At 37.2% G+C, this 16,789-nt stretch overlaps 1 long non-coding RNA gene across 5 annotated transcripts in view; it reads left to right on the forward strand.

Annotated features, from left to right (window-relative positions):
* The window catches only part of LOC143669798 (uncharacterized), a 143,429-nt gene that overhangs the window by 34,740 nt on the left and 91,900 nt on the right, over nt 1-16,789 (forward strand). Inside the window, exon 3 of one of the 5 annotated variants that reach the window (XR_013169072.1) lies at nt 758-992. The exons of the other annotated variants lie outside the window; for them this stretch is intronic. This is a non-coding gene — a long non-coding RNA (uncharacterized LOC143669798). Of the gene's footprint in view, nt 1-757; nt 993-16,789 lie in introns of those variants that run through there. 5 annotated transcript variants of the gene reach the window in all.

A 16,789-nucleotide genomic window follows, 5' to 3' on the forward strand; every position in this document is an offset into this window, starting at 1 on the left:
CTATTTACCTGACAGTAATTGACCAGTTAATTATCATAATCACTCTCTTTAAAACATCCTCAATATCCTTGCTCCTTTCTCCCTTCATTGAACTCTAAATACTGACCTGGCAACACCAAACTAGTTAACTCCATCTATAGTACACTAACACATAACCCTACTAATTAGTTTCTTTCTAATTGGGATTCCAATCCTCAGGTAGGCTCCCCATGCTGTCTCCTATATTGTTCCAATGAAATTGCTCTAACATTCTTCCTGAAGATGATTTTTATTACCTTATTTCCTCATAATTCCAATACACATACCCAGGACACTCTATGAATGCCAGACAGGATAAACTCAAGTAGATCCATGCTACAATATATGGTAATCAAATAGTCAAGTGCCAAAGATAGAATTTTAAAAGCCATAAGAGAGAAAATGCTCCACACATTTTTTGCTTCATCCTTCAAGTGTTTGTTTGGGTCTTATCCTGACCAACATGCATTTCTTCTATATGCTTCTTCCCCATTATCTTGGTGTCTAAGTTTGCCAGGGCTGCTATGACAAATATTACAAACTGGTTGACTTAAACAACTGGACTTCTGGTTTCCAAAAACAGAAGTCCAGCAACAAGGTCTTGATAAGTCATGCTTTCTCCCAGAGTCTGAAGCATTTTGGTGCTGGCTTGCAACAATCTTTGGGGTTCCTTGGTTTATACCACTGCCATCATCGCATGACAATCTGTCTCCTTTGTCTCCTCTTGGTATTTTTTCAGATGGACTGCATCTGAATTTCCTCTGCCTTATGAGGACTCCAGTTATATGGAATCCACTCTGATTCAGTTTGGTCTCATCTAAGAAGGACATTGAAAATCCTCTTCACAAATGAGTCCACATCCTAACTAAATAATATCTTCAAAGGGCCTACTTACAAATCAGCTAATGTCCACAGGAATGCAGATGAAGACACAGACATGTCTTTTGTGGGGTATATAATTCAGTTCCCGATTTTGTAACACAATGCTTACAAGTTTGGGCACCATTTAGAGATGTGAAATGGAATATATAAGAGATCATTCTCTAGCAAAAATTCTCAGAACTGGTTGCCTTAACTGACATCATTGTCCACAGCTTATTGCTCCACTAACAACTTGCAAGAGAGCCTTACTTTTATATCTCCTATTTGTTTGTTTCAATACACTTATATGCTTGGATTATAAGGCTGATCATTCAGTGATCATTAGATTATACATTACAGATTCTTTTCCCCAATTACCCAAATATTGTTTGTGTCCATAGGAAGAGGAATACATTCAGCAGGGAATCCTATTTCTCTTGTAAAAAAGATTCATAGTATTGTGAAGAGCCATTGCAATACCTCTCACAAAAATTAGAAAACATGTTTTTATTTATATAGCACTTCTGGGCATAAGTGCAATAATATAGCCTTTTTACTACTTGTCCCTGCTTCGGCTGCTATTTTCTAATCCATTTCACCTTTTTGAATTGGTAAGTATTTCACAATTGTAGATTTATGCTCTATCTTTTGTTCTGTTTCATCTCACCCTGCTCGAAATTTTTATTTATTTATGTTTTTCATATCACAGCTTCTAGGATACCTGCATTACAAGGCTATATGGAAAATGCTTTCTTCTCTTAAATCCTTGGAGGAGACATGGCTGATATTGTGTTTTCTGGCTGTTTTGTCCTCATATAGTATAACAGTTAATTTTCCATTAGCTTTTTTCTCAAAAAAGGCTTGTAAGCAAAACAACTTTTATTTTGCTTTCTTTCTGTAACTCAAAAAGGTCATATGGATTCTAAAGTAAAACTACATTTTTAAAAAATGAGTTTGCTTTATAAAGCACAAAACACTATTTGTTTTCCAAGGAAAACCACAAGCCAACTACAAGTTCAAAGTTGCAAACTATTTTGGATATGGATAGCTAATGCTACAGACATTTCCTGAGATATGAATTATTTGTTAAGCTTCTTTAACTTGAAATAGGGCTGTCATTTCAGAAAAAATATCTTGATCGTTATGAAAATGAGGAAAAAAAAAGAAAATGAGGAAAAAAAAAGAAAATGAGGAATCTATCTTTTCCCTGCAAGACCATGCATGAACTTCGCTCAGAGAAAATTTCTCAGAGACCAAAAGAAAATATTCTGTACCCAGATCACCTTTAGGAGCCCCTAGGTCACTAAAGATTTTCTCCTTCTCTTCAATCATAGAAGCCACTAAAGTGGGTGCATGGTTACTTCAGTGGTAGAATGCTTGCCTTCCATGCAGGAGACCCAGGTTCAATTCTGGGACCATGCACTGAAAAAAAAGAAAAAAAAAAAAAGAAGTCATGAGATGACACACAGGAGCAAAGGGGAAATGATAGAACTAGTGAAGCGTAACTGATATACTTCAAATTTTCCAAAGTGGCTCAGCAGAATTACTAAATCAGTCCAATTTGTCAAGCCCATAGTGCAGATTATCTTGTAAAGAAAAGAAAGGCAGATTGCTCTCTGCTGTGATTGCAAGTTGTAAACACAACCTTGATTTCATCCAGACAAAGAAGGGTGTTCATATACACCTGTTTTCATAACTGCACAGGAGTTTTCAAGGTGGTATTTAGCTTATCCAGGAGCAAGGGCTAACACAGTCACAATAATATTTGGGATCTCCAAACACACTCAGTTTAAAGACCGATTTACAAAAGAGGCTTAGCGAGTTGGCCACTCACTCCATACATCAGTGAGAATCAACTGGGGCAATGGAATGACAAAATGTGATTTTGAATAATGAATTATTTTGGCTTCATGTTTCCAAGAATGCCCCAATGGGTTATTCAGACAGACTCTTCTACTGAAAACAATGAAAATCTTTGGATAAAATAAATTTTACACACCTCCCTTAAATCAACAAAGACCTGGCATGATTGATTGGAATTAACAGGTGAAATTGAGGGGAAAATGAAAAATTAGAGATGCAGGTAAGCGACAAAGCTGCATTTTCCCAAGAGCATATGCTGGTGCTTGAAAATTTAAACTTTTGTTTCATTTTCATGATTTGCAGATCATCCATCACCTCTCTTGCTTCATCTTCCACTACTTTCCTCTTGTACTCTCTATTCTAGGCACACTGATCTTCTTGAATATTTTATGTTTAGTCACCTTTTCCCATCATATTAATAAGACCTTGCAGCATAAAGACAGGGTAATCATGCTAGGATTCAGCTATGTAAAAAGTATATCTGACATACAATAACACTGATATATTCAGCATGTGAAATTAAATAATGAGAAGGTATCGTTAAACTCTGTGGTACAGCTCTTTCATTTTGACTCTAAAGTGATAAAGCACGCCAATTTTATTTCATTATTTCTAACATTATCTCTTCGTCCTTGTGTGCTATTTAATAACTTCTATAAGAAGCAAGAACTTGCCAACATAAACTGATTGGGGTTGATCCTAGGTAAAATAATGAGACTTCATCATGTCACAAGTAGTATTGTTGGTTTGTTGATATCAAAATAAGAAACATATATTCCAATCAAAAAAAATTATTTTGAAATGATTTCAAATTTGTAATAAAATAGCAAAAACAATACAAACACCCATGAAAGGAACATCATTATATCCTCTACCCAGATACCTTGATTCACCAACTTTAAATGTTTTGCTGAATTTACCATCTTTATCATCTATCTATCTGTCAGTCTGCCTCTGTCTGTCTATCTATCTAATCTATCATTTTCTAAACATTTGAGAGTAGGTTGTATTATATTATGATCATTAAACAATTAATATTTCCATGTATATTCCCTAAGAACAAAGATAACCACTTATGTAACCACTGCAAGTTTGGTTATCAAGTCCAAGAAATTTAACATGGACAACAAGTTTACAGTCTATATTCCATTTCTTACATGTTCCTTTGCACATTTTTCTCCTCCATATGAGATCCAGTCCATATCATGAATTGCCTTTGCTTCTCATTGTCATTTAATCTCTCTCTCTCTCTCTCTCTCTTTCAATTATAAACATTTACGACATAAAGTTTCCCATAACAACCACTCCCAAGCATGCAAACAATTCACTGGGATTAATCACACTCAAAATATTGTTCTATCCTCATCTATATCCATTATCAGAACTTTCTCATCACCCAAAGCACCAACTATATATTAACCTCCATTCCCTGCCCGTTCCCCAGTAACCTGTACTTTATTTTCTGTCTCCATGAATTTGCCTTTTCTAGCTATTTCATATAAGTGGAATCATACAGTATCTGTTCTTTTGTGTCTGACATTTCATTCAACATATGATGTCTTCAGGGTTAATCCAAGTAATAGCATGTATCAGAACTTCATTCCTTTCAAGGTCTCAGTAGTATTTCATTGTATGAATATACCACATTTTGTTTATACATTCATCTGTTGATGGATTTATTTATCCATCTACTGGATCCATCTACTATAGATGGGTTGGTTCCATCTTTTGGCTATTGTGAATAGTGTTGCTGTGAATATTGGTGTACAAATATCTACCCAGCTCCCTGCTTTCAGTTCTTTTGGGCACATGTCTAGAAGTGGGATTGCTAGATATTTGGTAGTTTTATGTTTAATTTTTTTGGAATCATTAAATTCTTTTCCACAGTTACTGAAACAATTTATGTTCCTACCAACAAATGTATGAAGTTCCCGTTTCTCTGCATCCTTGCCAGCACTTGTTACTTTCCAACTTTTTAAAGTAATAGCCATTTGAGTTGGTGTGAAATGAGATGGTATCTCATTGTGGTTTTCATTTGAATTTCCCTAATGGCAAATGATGCAGAACATCTTTTCATGTGCTTATTTGTATATTTTCTTTGGAGAAATGTCTATGCAAGTCCTTTGCCTATTTTTGTAGTGAATCCTTGAGAACCCCACCTCATTTCTTTCTATGCATATTTTTTTTCCAATATTTTCTTTGTGGTTACCATGGGACTTAAATTTAACACCCTAAATCTATGAGAATCTCATTTGATTTAATACCTACAATTTCAATAACATACACACACTATGTTTCTATACCCCTCTGTCCTCCCACCATAATGAGGTTCTTGTTGCAAATTACATATTTATATAATCTAAGACCAAAACCATTAATTTAACATTACTTTTCATACATTTGCATTTTGGATCTTCTACGAATTAAAAAGTGGGGTTATAAACCAAAAATACAATAGTACTGGCATTTATATTTAACTACGTAGTTACCTTCACCAGGGATATATTTATTTTTTCATGTGATTGCAATCTATTGCTATTATACCTTCCTTTCAACCTGAAGTTTTCTCTTTAGCATTTCTTGTAGCCAGTCTAGTAACAGCAAGCTAGTGCAGCTTTGCTTATCTGGTAATATCTGAATCTCTCTCTCATATTTGAAACACAGTTGTGATGGATTCTGAATTCTTGGTTGACAACTTTTTGCTCTCAGCACTTTAAATATGTCATCCCACTACTTTCTTGTCTCCCTAATTTTCCATTAGAAGTGCTTAGTTTTTAATTAAAAAAAATTTTTTTTTTATTTTGTGTGCGTGGTCCGGGAATCGAACTTGGGTCTCCCGCATGGAAGTCTAGCATTCTAACCGCTGAACTACCCGTGCACCCCAGAAATCACTTAGTTTTATTAAGACTTCCTTGTACATGATACATTGCATCTCTCTTGTGGCTTTCAGAATTCTCTCTTTATCTTTGGCATTTGACAGTTCGATTATCATAGTCACACTTTCAGTCTATTCAGGTTGTTTTTAATAGCAGTTCATTGTACTTCTTGGATGTGAACCGTAAGTATTCATGTGCTTCCTTATATCTGGGAGGTTTTCAGCTATTATTTCTTCAAATACCCTCTGTGCCTCTTTTGCTCTTTCTTCTCCTTTGAGACTGCCACAATGAATATATTGGCATGCTTGATAATGTCCCACAGGTTCGTTAGGTTCTGTTCATGTTTCTTTATTCTCTTTTTTCCCTGCTTCTTTGACTGAGTAATTTCAGTTGTTTTATATTCAAGTTCACTGATACTTTCTTCTGCCAGCTCCAATCTGCTGTTGAACTCCTCTAGATACTTTTTTTAATCTCTACTCCTACTAGATAATTTTTATCTCTCTGGTTTTCCTTGTGGATGACTTCTAATTCTTTACCCTGCTCCTTTGCATGAGCCATCATTTCTTGTTTCTTCGTATCTGTTGTTACAACCTGGACATTTTGATATTTTAATGCATTAATCTCTGAAATTTAGACATTGAGACATCTCTTTCTTAACTTTATATCCAGCTAATGTTATGAGAGAAATTCCTTGAATGCCAGGAGCTAACAACAACAGCAAAGATAACAAAAGAAAAAGGAAAAGAAAATACCTTTACCAGTCTTTGAAGATTAACTTGTGTGAGTGCTGTCCTTCAGAGTTTAGCTATCCTAAAAATAAATTTAGAGGACACATCGAGGAAAAAGAGTAGAGACCTCTCAGATCTTTTCTGCACGTGTGTCTTATCCTGGGCATGTGTACACAGCTCTAGAATTTTCCCATTTACATGTATCCAAATATCTCCTCTTACCTAGGAAACAGTGTTTCCTCACAATCCTGGGCACTGCACTGTACATCCCACAGCCAGCATTCCTGGACCCAAGCAGCTGCAATCTGACTGTGTATAGGTGAGCTCTTGAGCTGACTCATACAGGGAAAGTTCTGGAATAGTGAGCCCATAACAAGTGACCTGGTTCAGTCCTTCAGGCTCCTCCCAGAAAGACTGGCAAGACACCCATGTAACTAGTGTGGGAACCAGGTTGCTTCCTCCAGAAATGGGACCAGGGACCTGCACTGGGAGCACGTGTCTGCTTGGATCCAAAGTAGTTACGGGATGAGGGAGGAGCCACTGGGGGCGCCATGAGGAAGTTATTCTAGAATTTTTTAATTGTCTGTTTTCCTTGATTTGGCATTGTTGTAGTTTGCTAAGGCTGCCAGAATTTAATACACCAGAAATAGACTGGCTTTTATAAAGAGGATTTATTTAGTTTCAAATTTATAGTTCTTCGGAGCAAAGGCAGCTGGCTTTCCTCTGGCTTTCTCTGTCACAGGTGAAGGCACCTGGCAACATCTGCTGGCCTTCCCTCCCAGCTTCTGGGTTCAAATGGCTTTCCCCAGAGTGATTCCTTTCTGTGTCTCCAAATGTCTGAGTCTGTGTCGGTTGTGAGCTCTGAGCTGAGTTGTGCTGGGCTGTGCTGAGTTCCGCTGAGCTCTCTTTTAAAGCCTCACTCACTGAGGAAGGCATTCCCCTTAGCAGACAGTGGATGTAATCAGCCATAGATGAAATTCACATGCTGATGATTTAAGTCCACAGCTATAGAACAAGTGGGCACCATCACCTGGCCAAGTTGACACCTGAACCTAACTACTATTTCCCTGTTACGATAATCCTCTGTTTTCTGGAGTTTTGAGAAAGATGTTTCTGCCAGTGTTCTAGTTTGCTAGCTGCTGGAATGCAATATACCAGAAATGGAATGGCTTTTAAAAGGGAGAATTTAATGAGTTGCAAGTTTACAGTTCTAAGGCCAAGAAAATGTCCCAATTACAACAAGTCTATAGAAATGTCCAGTCACAGGCATCCAGGGAAAGATACCTTGATTCAAGAAGGCCGATGAAGTTCAGGGTCACTCTCTCAAGTGAGAAGGCATGTGGTGAACACAGTCAGGGCTTCTCTCTCAGCTGGAAGAGCACATGGTGAACATGGCATTGTCATCTGCTAGTTTTCTCTCCTGGCTTCTGGTTTCATGAAGCTCCCAGGAGGTGTTTTCCTTCTTCATCTCCAAAGGTTGCTGGCTCATGGACTCTGCATCTCATGGCTACAGCGTTCTGCTCTCTCTCTGAATCTCTCATTCTCCAAAATATTTCCTGTTTTATAGGACTCCAATAAACCAATCAACCCAGATGGGTGGAGACATATTGTCCCTTAATCCAGTTTAACAACCACTCTTGACTAAATCACATCATCCAGGGAGATGATCTGATTACGGTTTCAAACATACAGTATTGAATAGAGATTATTCCACCTTTATGAAATTATATTAAAACATGGCTTTTCTAGGGGGCATACTTCCTTTCAAACCAGCACAGCCAGTTCTTAGTTGTTGCTTAAAATTTATGTGCAGGTGTAGAATCCTGGAATGGCTCATTCTGCCATCTTGATGATCAGAACTTTTATATTTCCCCAATTTTTATAGTAGTTTGTTAAGTGGATGCTGTAGTGCGCAACACTCTTTGCCCTACTGGATGCTGATGGCTTACAGATGTCTTCATCATCAAGAATTGCCCTCAAACAAACAAGCCTGCCTTTTCTAGGCTCACCCCCCTTTCCTAGAGGCAACCCATATCCAATGTTTGGTTAATGCAGGAGTACTAAGACCTTGCCTTAATTTGGGATAATCTGAAAAGCCATCCCAGATCCAGACTTATTTCTGGGATCTTCTGAAGCCATTGTGGTGGCTGCATCATAGTTTAAATTCTCTCTTTGCCAAGTCCTGCTACAATAACTTTCTTATTGGTGTTGTTCCTGGATGCATTTCTCAATTAACATGCTGCAGATGAGTATCACTAAAAAACATCTTGCCACAAATCACACTTGATAGTTGGTACCAGAAATGGTCATAGGAAGCTGAAATGAAAATGAGATTTGAATGGACCCTATACTGGTTGGATGGCAATCCTTCTTACTGCTTGTAGATGAAGCAGTCCATAAGCATGCCATAAGGTGCAACTGTTAAAACTTCCACCAGTGTTTCACTGGATGGGCTAACCCTGAAACGGAAAGCATTTGCTCTAAGTGTTTGAGAGTATGGGGAAATAAATAACTTTATGTACCGTTGCTGAGCGAAATCAATGCATTGGAGAAAGGTGATGAAAAGCTGAACATGAGTAAGGCAAAGTGTGAAGGTCAGAAGGACTCTTGGAAATATTTGAAAAGAACTTTATCTCCTATAGCCAGAGGGCAAAAAGAGTTAAGGATCAGGGCCAGGGTGTAATTTTAGAGATAGCTGATTTCTAGAGAAGGTCTAATTCTCAACCCCAATAAGTCTAGTATGCCAAGTTTATGAACCTAATTTAAAAAGAGCAGGACACTGAAATTTGGGCATAGGGCATCAATGCACTTGTAAACTTTGACTTAAGACCTCTGTGAACCCCTTTTTTTTCATATTAAAGGCTAACCTTTTCCCTAGCTAGAAAACAATGCAGTAGCTTCTGTCTCAGAAGGCTCCTACCCCAGAATCTACCCCAACTCCCTTCTAGCCATGAGAATAATAATTAAGGTCAAGTCACAACTAATCCAGTTGAAGAAGTGATGGTCCTGCTAAGGGAGTAAAGGAGCTATAACCTAAATGAATTTTAGGACCAAACTCATATGGGACTAGAATATGAGAAAGCTAGGTCAAAGAAGATTCTGTACATGGTTGGATAAGGAAGTGTTTATTGATATGAGAACACTCTCCTTGAAGATATTTAATACTTCAGCAAAGACTTCATGAGAATACATTGCTAGGATAGCTCTTAGAGGCTTTATAAACAATCAAACAAACAATAAAAAACAATGGGATGCAATAAATGAAGTAGAAATTCAAGGCATACCTTGGTAAATGATACAGGAACACATCAAAAGATCCAGAGAAATAGGAAGGTGACTGGAAGACTGGAAAATCTACCAGTCAACTGTGTTCCATGAGATGGTCCAGAAAAAAACTGCAATAACCACCATTACCAAAGTTTTGAGTGATGTGCTGGTGAAAATGGTACCAGTACTGTTAAGAAGCCCAGTGGTTGGCTATCCTCTTTAGACTAGGACTGACAGAAGAAGATGCTGGTATAGAACTAGGATCCCTAGTAGTAATACAGATGATAGAAACCCAAACTGCTAAAGTCAGGGGGTGATGCTTAAACAGAAACCCAAACTATTAAAGTCAGGGGGTGATGCTTAAACACAAGAGTGAAGTAGCCATAGTTTTCATATTGACTGCCAAGGTCACAAGTCTAGAGGCTTGATCTGTAGAAAGTTCTAGAGATGGTTAACAGAGCTTAGTGTTCCTGGAAGCAAGATAAATGAGCAGACAATGAGAGAAGTGCTTTATCTGTGCAATCAAAAGGAATCAAGGAGGTATCATCAGTAAGCATAAGGCCACCATCTGAATAAAATGTCAGAATCCCTTCCTCAGTTTCTGGACCTAAAACAGTTCTCAGAGCCAGAACCCATTGCCTGAAAGCTGAATTCCCATCAGAAATGACTGCAATACCATACCAAGTGTAAACTACATCGATTCCTACAGTGCTCGTCCAATGGAAATACAGCATTAACTTGGGCAATTTTAGGCTGGGAAAAGGAGAACACACAAATATTTCAAAGCCTTTTTGGATATGGGGTATGAAGTGCTATCTGGGGAATCAAAGCCCTACCACACTCCTCCCTCTCAACTGCTCTATTTCCCTCCCATTAAAGAGGGAGCCTACAGGGTCAGGTAATAATTGCAATCCTGGTCAAAGTCTGGTTCAGAGTGGGTCTATTGTGTCCATGAACCTGCTCATTCAGTGATCAGTTATGTGGTCCCCAAATGTAAGATTGAAATAGACTGTGTAGCTGGTGGACCTTTCACAACTGTTTTGAGGCCTGTCGAGTAAAAGCTATGCCAGTGGGGAATACAAAGTAGTACTGTAAGCCTGGCCAAAGTAGTAAATTAAAAACAGCATTGCACCCCAGGATGGTTCCATTATATCTCTACTAGCTCACCAGCCTGGCTCCTGGATTACAGGTGATGACAATGGACTACTGCAAATTTAAAATCAAGCAGTAGCCTCCTTTCTTGCTATGGTGCCAGAGGTGGCATATTTGCTAGACAGGATAACAAAGTCTTGGGTATATGGTATGCAACCAATGATCTGGCAAATAGTTATTTTCCAGTCTTTTCGGGAATGAGCATTTGAAGAAGTTGCTACTATGACAACAGTATATATTTATGGTTATTGTCAGAGCTATGTTAATTCTCCTGCCCTATGTTATAGCATAGCCTGAAAAAATCAGGTCCAGTTTGACAACGATTAACAGATTAACAAGAAGTGGCAAGTGTGCTGACAGCCTTTTAAGATACATGCACCTCAGAGATGAGAAAATGTGCCCCATGAAAATTCAGAAGTTTTTCAACATCAGTGTACTTTGTGCTAGGCTACTCTGATCTCTCTTTAGGGACATAGGCAATCATTCCAAAAAGATGGAAGTCTAGTAATTGCCTTGTAGCTCAACCTCTCTCTTCAGTCCTCTTTTCCTCACTGCCTTTTAGTTGAGTTCACTCCCCAATAAAGCTCCTTCATGAAACTTCTGTCCTAGAATCTGTTTCCTAATACAAAATGCAAAAATAATTTAATATATCCAAATTCTGTTTGCATTCATATAATTCAAGCTTCTAAATTTGAGATCCACAGGATACCAGTGTTTTCCCATAGTTATCTGTAAAGAAATGGAATGCGACTGGTATTGCATAGTTGCTTGATCAGATTGTGATTAACGTTCCCAACACATTAAAAGACCTGATTTATTCTAGAAACTAGATATTTAGCTAGTATTTTGGAGCCAGTTAATAGTGATACAAGCAATATTTTATGACAAATTATGGAATAAATTTGGCTAACAGAACTATAGTTTTACAGAACTAATTCATTTTTTATTTGATTCTGGTAGGTGAAAAAGTTTGTGCTCTCATTTGGGGGGGGCAAAACCCCGACAAGTATGCTACACTTGATTTCCAGATAATTTGAAATCTAACAATGATGTGATTAATCATTAAAAATAAAAATTCTAAAATGTATTTGATCAGGAGTGGGGCCTATAATCACGGGTGAAAAGTGCACGAGCTTTCAAGTGGCTGCAATGCTGATAAGATGCTCCTTCAGTTGGGCCTTTAATAAAATGCAAAGAGGTTTATCTCACTAAGTGTTTGGACAAGTAGCACAAAACATGTACTTGGAAAGAGAGTTGAAAAGAGGGTCAAAGGAGATGGAAATTCCTTACTCTCATAGATTTAATTCTGAAGTAGGGTGGTGTGGAAGAATCACCCAAGGAGGATGGTGGAGCAAGAGAGTATGCCTTCCATTTGTTAAGAAAAGATAAAATAAAAGTTAAATATGTATTTTTCCTCACTTCTCTACAACTATGATTAAAAGGGAATAACAGACAATAGCCTTACATAACAAGGAAGAAATTTAGCTGAGAATCCAAATATTTTGCAGATGGTATCTTCTGAAAGGTCACTATAAGCTGTCAAGAAATCTTAATCAAAGGAGTTTGCTTAGCTGATTAATCAATTTGATATAAGTACCCAACCCAAGATTAAATGTAACTGTACTCTGCTTTATTGCACAAGTGTAAGATATCTGAGAGTCCCTCCAGAAAGCATGTGAAGACTCATTTGTTTTAGTAAGGCTGCTTAAGCATCTGTAATGGAATCTTTGTTTTGTTTCTGGCATTCTAAAATATATGCTTATAATATGATCTTCATACAAATAATATAACACATGTTGAAGCAAAGTAATGAAATTGTCGCTTGTGAAACTGCCACTGAGCATTACTGATACAGCTGGGAGTCCCTCTGGTCTTTGACAAAACAAATTCATAAGCTAGCCCTTACACTGAATTTTGAATCCTTCATTACTTCATTTTACTTCCTGGTTTCCCTCATATAAACACACCTTTGAATAAAATGAATTTTTATTATTTTAGCTCAGTTTATTTCATAGAAATTGTACAATAGTTTTATTTTCTTAGTTGCTAAAACAAATAGCATGTAATTGGTTGGCTTAACAATAGAAATTTATTAGCTCCCTGGGTGAGTATTTTTTCTTGCTGGCTGGCAATCTTTGGGGACCCTTAGCTTTTCCTTCACATGGTGTGCTGCGTGGAACTCTTATGTACCCCTTAAAAGGCCATGTTCTCTTAATCCATCCTTGTGGGGGGCAGACCAGTTATTGGGTGGGAACTTTTGGTTGGTTGTTTCCATGGCGATGTGACCAGCTTATTCAAGATGGGTCTTAATCTCCTTATTGGAGTCCACGCAAGAAGATAAAAAAAAGATGGAACTCTGAAAGCCCAGAGAAGCTGAGGAGGCCCAGAGACATATGGAGACAGCCGTTGAAATCAGAACTAGGAGAGAAGGACCAGCAGAGGTCACCATGTGCCTTCCTATGTGACGGAGGAACCATGGGTGCCCACAGCCTTTCCTCAGCGTTTAGCTTCAATTTGGACATTTTCATGGCCTTAAAACTGTACATTTGCAACCTAATAAAACCCCTTTGAAAAAAGCCAGCCCATTTCTGGTATATGACATTCCTGCAGCTTTAGCAAACTGAAGCATGTAGCAATGCACATGGCAGTGTTCTCTCCTTTCTCTTCAGGTTGTTGATTTCCAGCTTCTTGCTTCTCCATGACTTCTCTCCAGTAATAGGATTAAGACCAAACCTGATTCAGTTGGGCCATATCTTGACTGATGTAACTTTGTCAAAACACCATATTTACAATGGTTCACATCTACAAGAATGGATTAAGATTAAGAACAAGGCTTTCTGTGGTGCATAAATCCAGGCCACCACATGCTCTGTTTATTCATTCCATTACTTGACATTTTAAGACTTTTCACATTAATCTGTGTGTCTATAATTCACTCATTTAAATTCTCATATTATCTACTCTATAATATTCTATTATATAGATTTTAAAAGTGATTATTTTAAAAGAACACACACACACATATACACACATAGTTGGGTCATGGGTTTTTTATCTATTCTGAAAATCCCTGCCTTTAAGATAGAGTGTTTAGACAACCTACACTTAAATATTTGTAGGTATGATGGGTTTTAATCTACCATCATATTTCTTGGTTTTGGTTTGTACAACTGTTCATTGTTCCTTTCTTCTCTTTTTACCCCCTTCTTTTAGATTAGGTGATTTTTTTTTTTTTAGTTCCAATTTTACTTCATACTGTTCTATTAGCTATAGTTTTCTTTTGTTTAGTTTTTGAGGTTTGTTCAGGGTTTTCCATGTATATGACTAACAACTCATTTACTTTTCTTTAAAATAATATTATGTTACTTTGGTTGTAATGCATGGACATTTTTTTTTTTTTTTACATGGACAGGCACCGGAAATCGAACCCGGGTCCTGGGGCATGGCAGGCAAACACTCTTACCTGCTGAGCCATCGTGGCCTGCCCGGCATGAACATTTTAACAGTGTATTCTATTTCCCTTCTGTCCTTTGTGCTATTACAATCATGCATTTGTGACAAATCTCACAATACATTGTTTGCTTTTATTTAAATGACAAATTATCTTTTTTAACACAATTTTATTGAGATATATTCCCAGACCATATATTCCATCCCAAGTATACAATCAAGGGTTCACAGTATCATCATATAGTTGTTCATTCATCACCACAATTAAATTTTAGAACATTTTCATTACTCCTAAAAAAGAAATAAAAATAAAAAAGAAAACCCAAAACATCTCATATCCCTTATTCCCCCATTATTATTATTTTTGTCTATTTTATTACTCATTTCTCTATACACTGGACAAAGGAAGTAACATTCACAAGGTTTTTACAATTGCATGGTCACACTATGAAAGCTATGTAGTTATATAGGATATAACTGTAAGACTACTGGATTACAGTTCAACAATTTCAGGTATTTCCTTCTATCTATTTTAATACACTAGAAACTAAAAAGAAGTATTTATATAATGAGTCAGTGGTCATAATCATTTGTTAAATCCTAATTTCTCAGATACACCTCCTCCCTCTCATTTGATCATTCCCTCAATCTTCAGGGATATCTAAGCAGTGCCCATTTTTAACTTCTTTGTACTGGAAAGGGGTGTCAACCTTATGGGGTAGAGGAGTAAAACCGGCTGATGTTCTTGGAGTGACTGGTACCTCTGGGTTTCAGAGCTTATCAGAAAAATCTGAAGGACTTGAAGAAATAAATTCCTAAGAAAAACTTTTATGGAATTTTAGATAGAGCCCAGGGCATTCTTTAAGGTTTTCAGGATTACTGTTGATTGGGGCTTGGTACCAATTATCTTTTAAGGAAATTAAAGTGAAAAGAAAAACAATGCTATTAAAATATTTTTTTTGGCCCATATATTTACCATTTCTTACACTCCTGATTTTTTGGCGTATATCCAAGTCTTCATTTGGCATCATTTTACATCTTTCTCACAAATATCCTTCAACATTTTTTATAGATCTGCTAGGAAAACTCTCTCACTAAACGCAGTAAAGTTTGCCAGAATTAGTCTTTATTTGGTCTTCATTTTGAAAGATATTTTTCATTAATTATAGAATTTGAGGTTTCTTTCTTTTTCGGCTATTTACAGATGTCATTGTGGCTTGTGTTCTAGTTTGCTAGCTGCCGAAATGCAATATACCAGAAATGGAATGGCTTTTAAAAAGAGGAATTTAATAAATTGCTAGTTTACAGTTCTAGTTCTAAGGCTGAGAAAATGTCCCAATTAAAACAAGTCTATAAAAATGTCCAATCAAAGGCATCTAGGGAAATATACCATAGTCTAATGAAATTCAGGGTTTTTCTCTCTCGGCTGGAAGGGCACATGATGAACCCACAGCATCATCTGTTAGCTTTCTTTCCTGGCTTCCTGTTTCATGAAGCTCCCCAGGAGGCATTTTCCTTCCTCACCTCCAAAGGTCGCTGGTTGGCGGACCCTGCTTCTTGTGGTTATGTCGTTCTGCTCTGCTCTCTCTGAATCTCTCTCATTCTCCAAAATGCTTCCTTTTTTATAGGATTCCAGTAAACTAATCAAGACCCACCCAAATGGGTGGAGACACACCTCAACCTAATTCATCTTAGCAACCACTCTTGATTAAATCACATCTCCAGGGAAATGATCTAATTACAGTTCCAAACATACAGTACTGAATGAGGAATACAAGAAACGGCTGCCTTTACAAAATGGGATTAGGATTAAAACATGACTTTTCTAGGGTACATACATCTTTTCAAGCCAGCACAGCTTGCAAAGTTTTGGGGTGAGAAATTTGTTATTTTTCTTTTCTTATTTAGGATATGGAGTGCTTGCCTTCCATGCATTAGACCTGGGTTCAATTCCTGCACCATGCACACTTCCCCCCACCCTCCCCCCCCAAAAGGATAGGGAATGTGCCCTTTTCCCTATGACTGAATGTTTTCTTCTCTTTACTACTGTTCTTTCAGATATTTAGTTATATACTCTGGCATGACATTCTTAAGGCTTAGCCTTTGGGTTTTTTTAGCTTCCTGCACCTGTGGGCTTCATATTTTCATCAAATTTTGAACATTTTCAGCCACGAAATGTCTTTTCTCTCTTTCCTCTCATTCTGAAACAACCAATTACATATAATTTAGACTCTGTTTGATATTATCTAATATGTCACTATTTACTATTTATTTTTTCTTCATTTGCAATAATTTCTACTACTTCATATTCAAGTTAACTAATCTTTTTTTCAAGAGTGTCACATTTGTTCTTAGTTGCATTCTGATCATTTTAGATCTTGCATTTTACTCCATTTATTTCTTTTTTCCCCTTTTATTAGGAAAAATCACGTGTAAAATACAGGATTCTCACAATACCCCATCACTACCAACACCTGGCATAGGTGTGGAACATTTGTTACAATTGATGACAGCACATTTATATAATTGCACTATTAATTAAAGTCCATGGTTTAACTTAGGGTTCACTGTTTG

This window comes from Tamandua tetradactyla, chromosome 26 (assembly GCF_023851605.1).
Source record: "Tamandua tetradactyla isolate mTamTet1 chromosome 26, mTamTet1.pri, whole genome shotgun sequence".
NCBI lineage: Eukaryota > Metazoa > Chordata > Mammalia > Pilosa > Myrmecophagidae > Tamandua > Tamandua tetradactyla.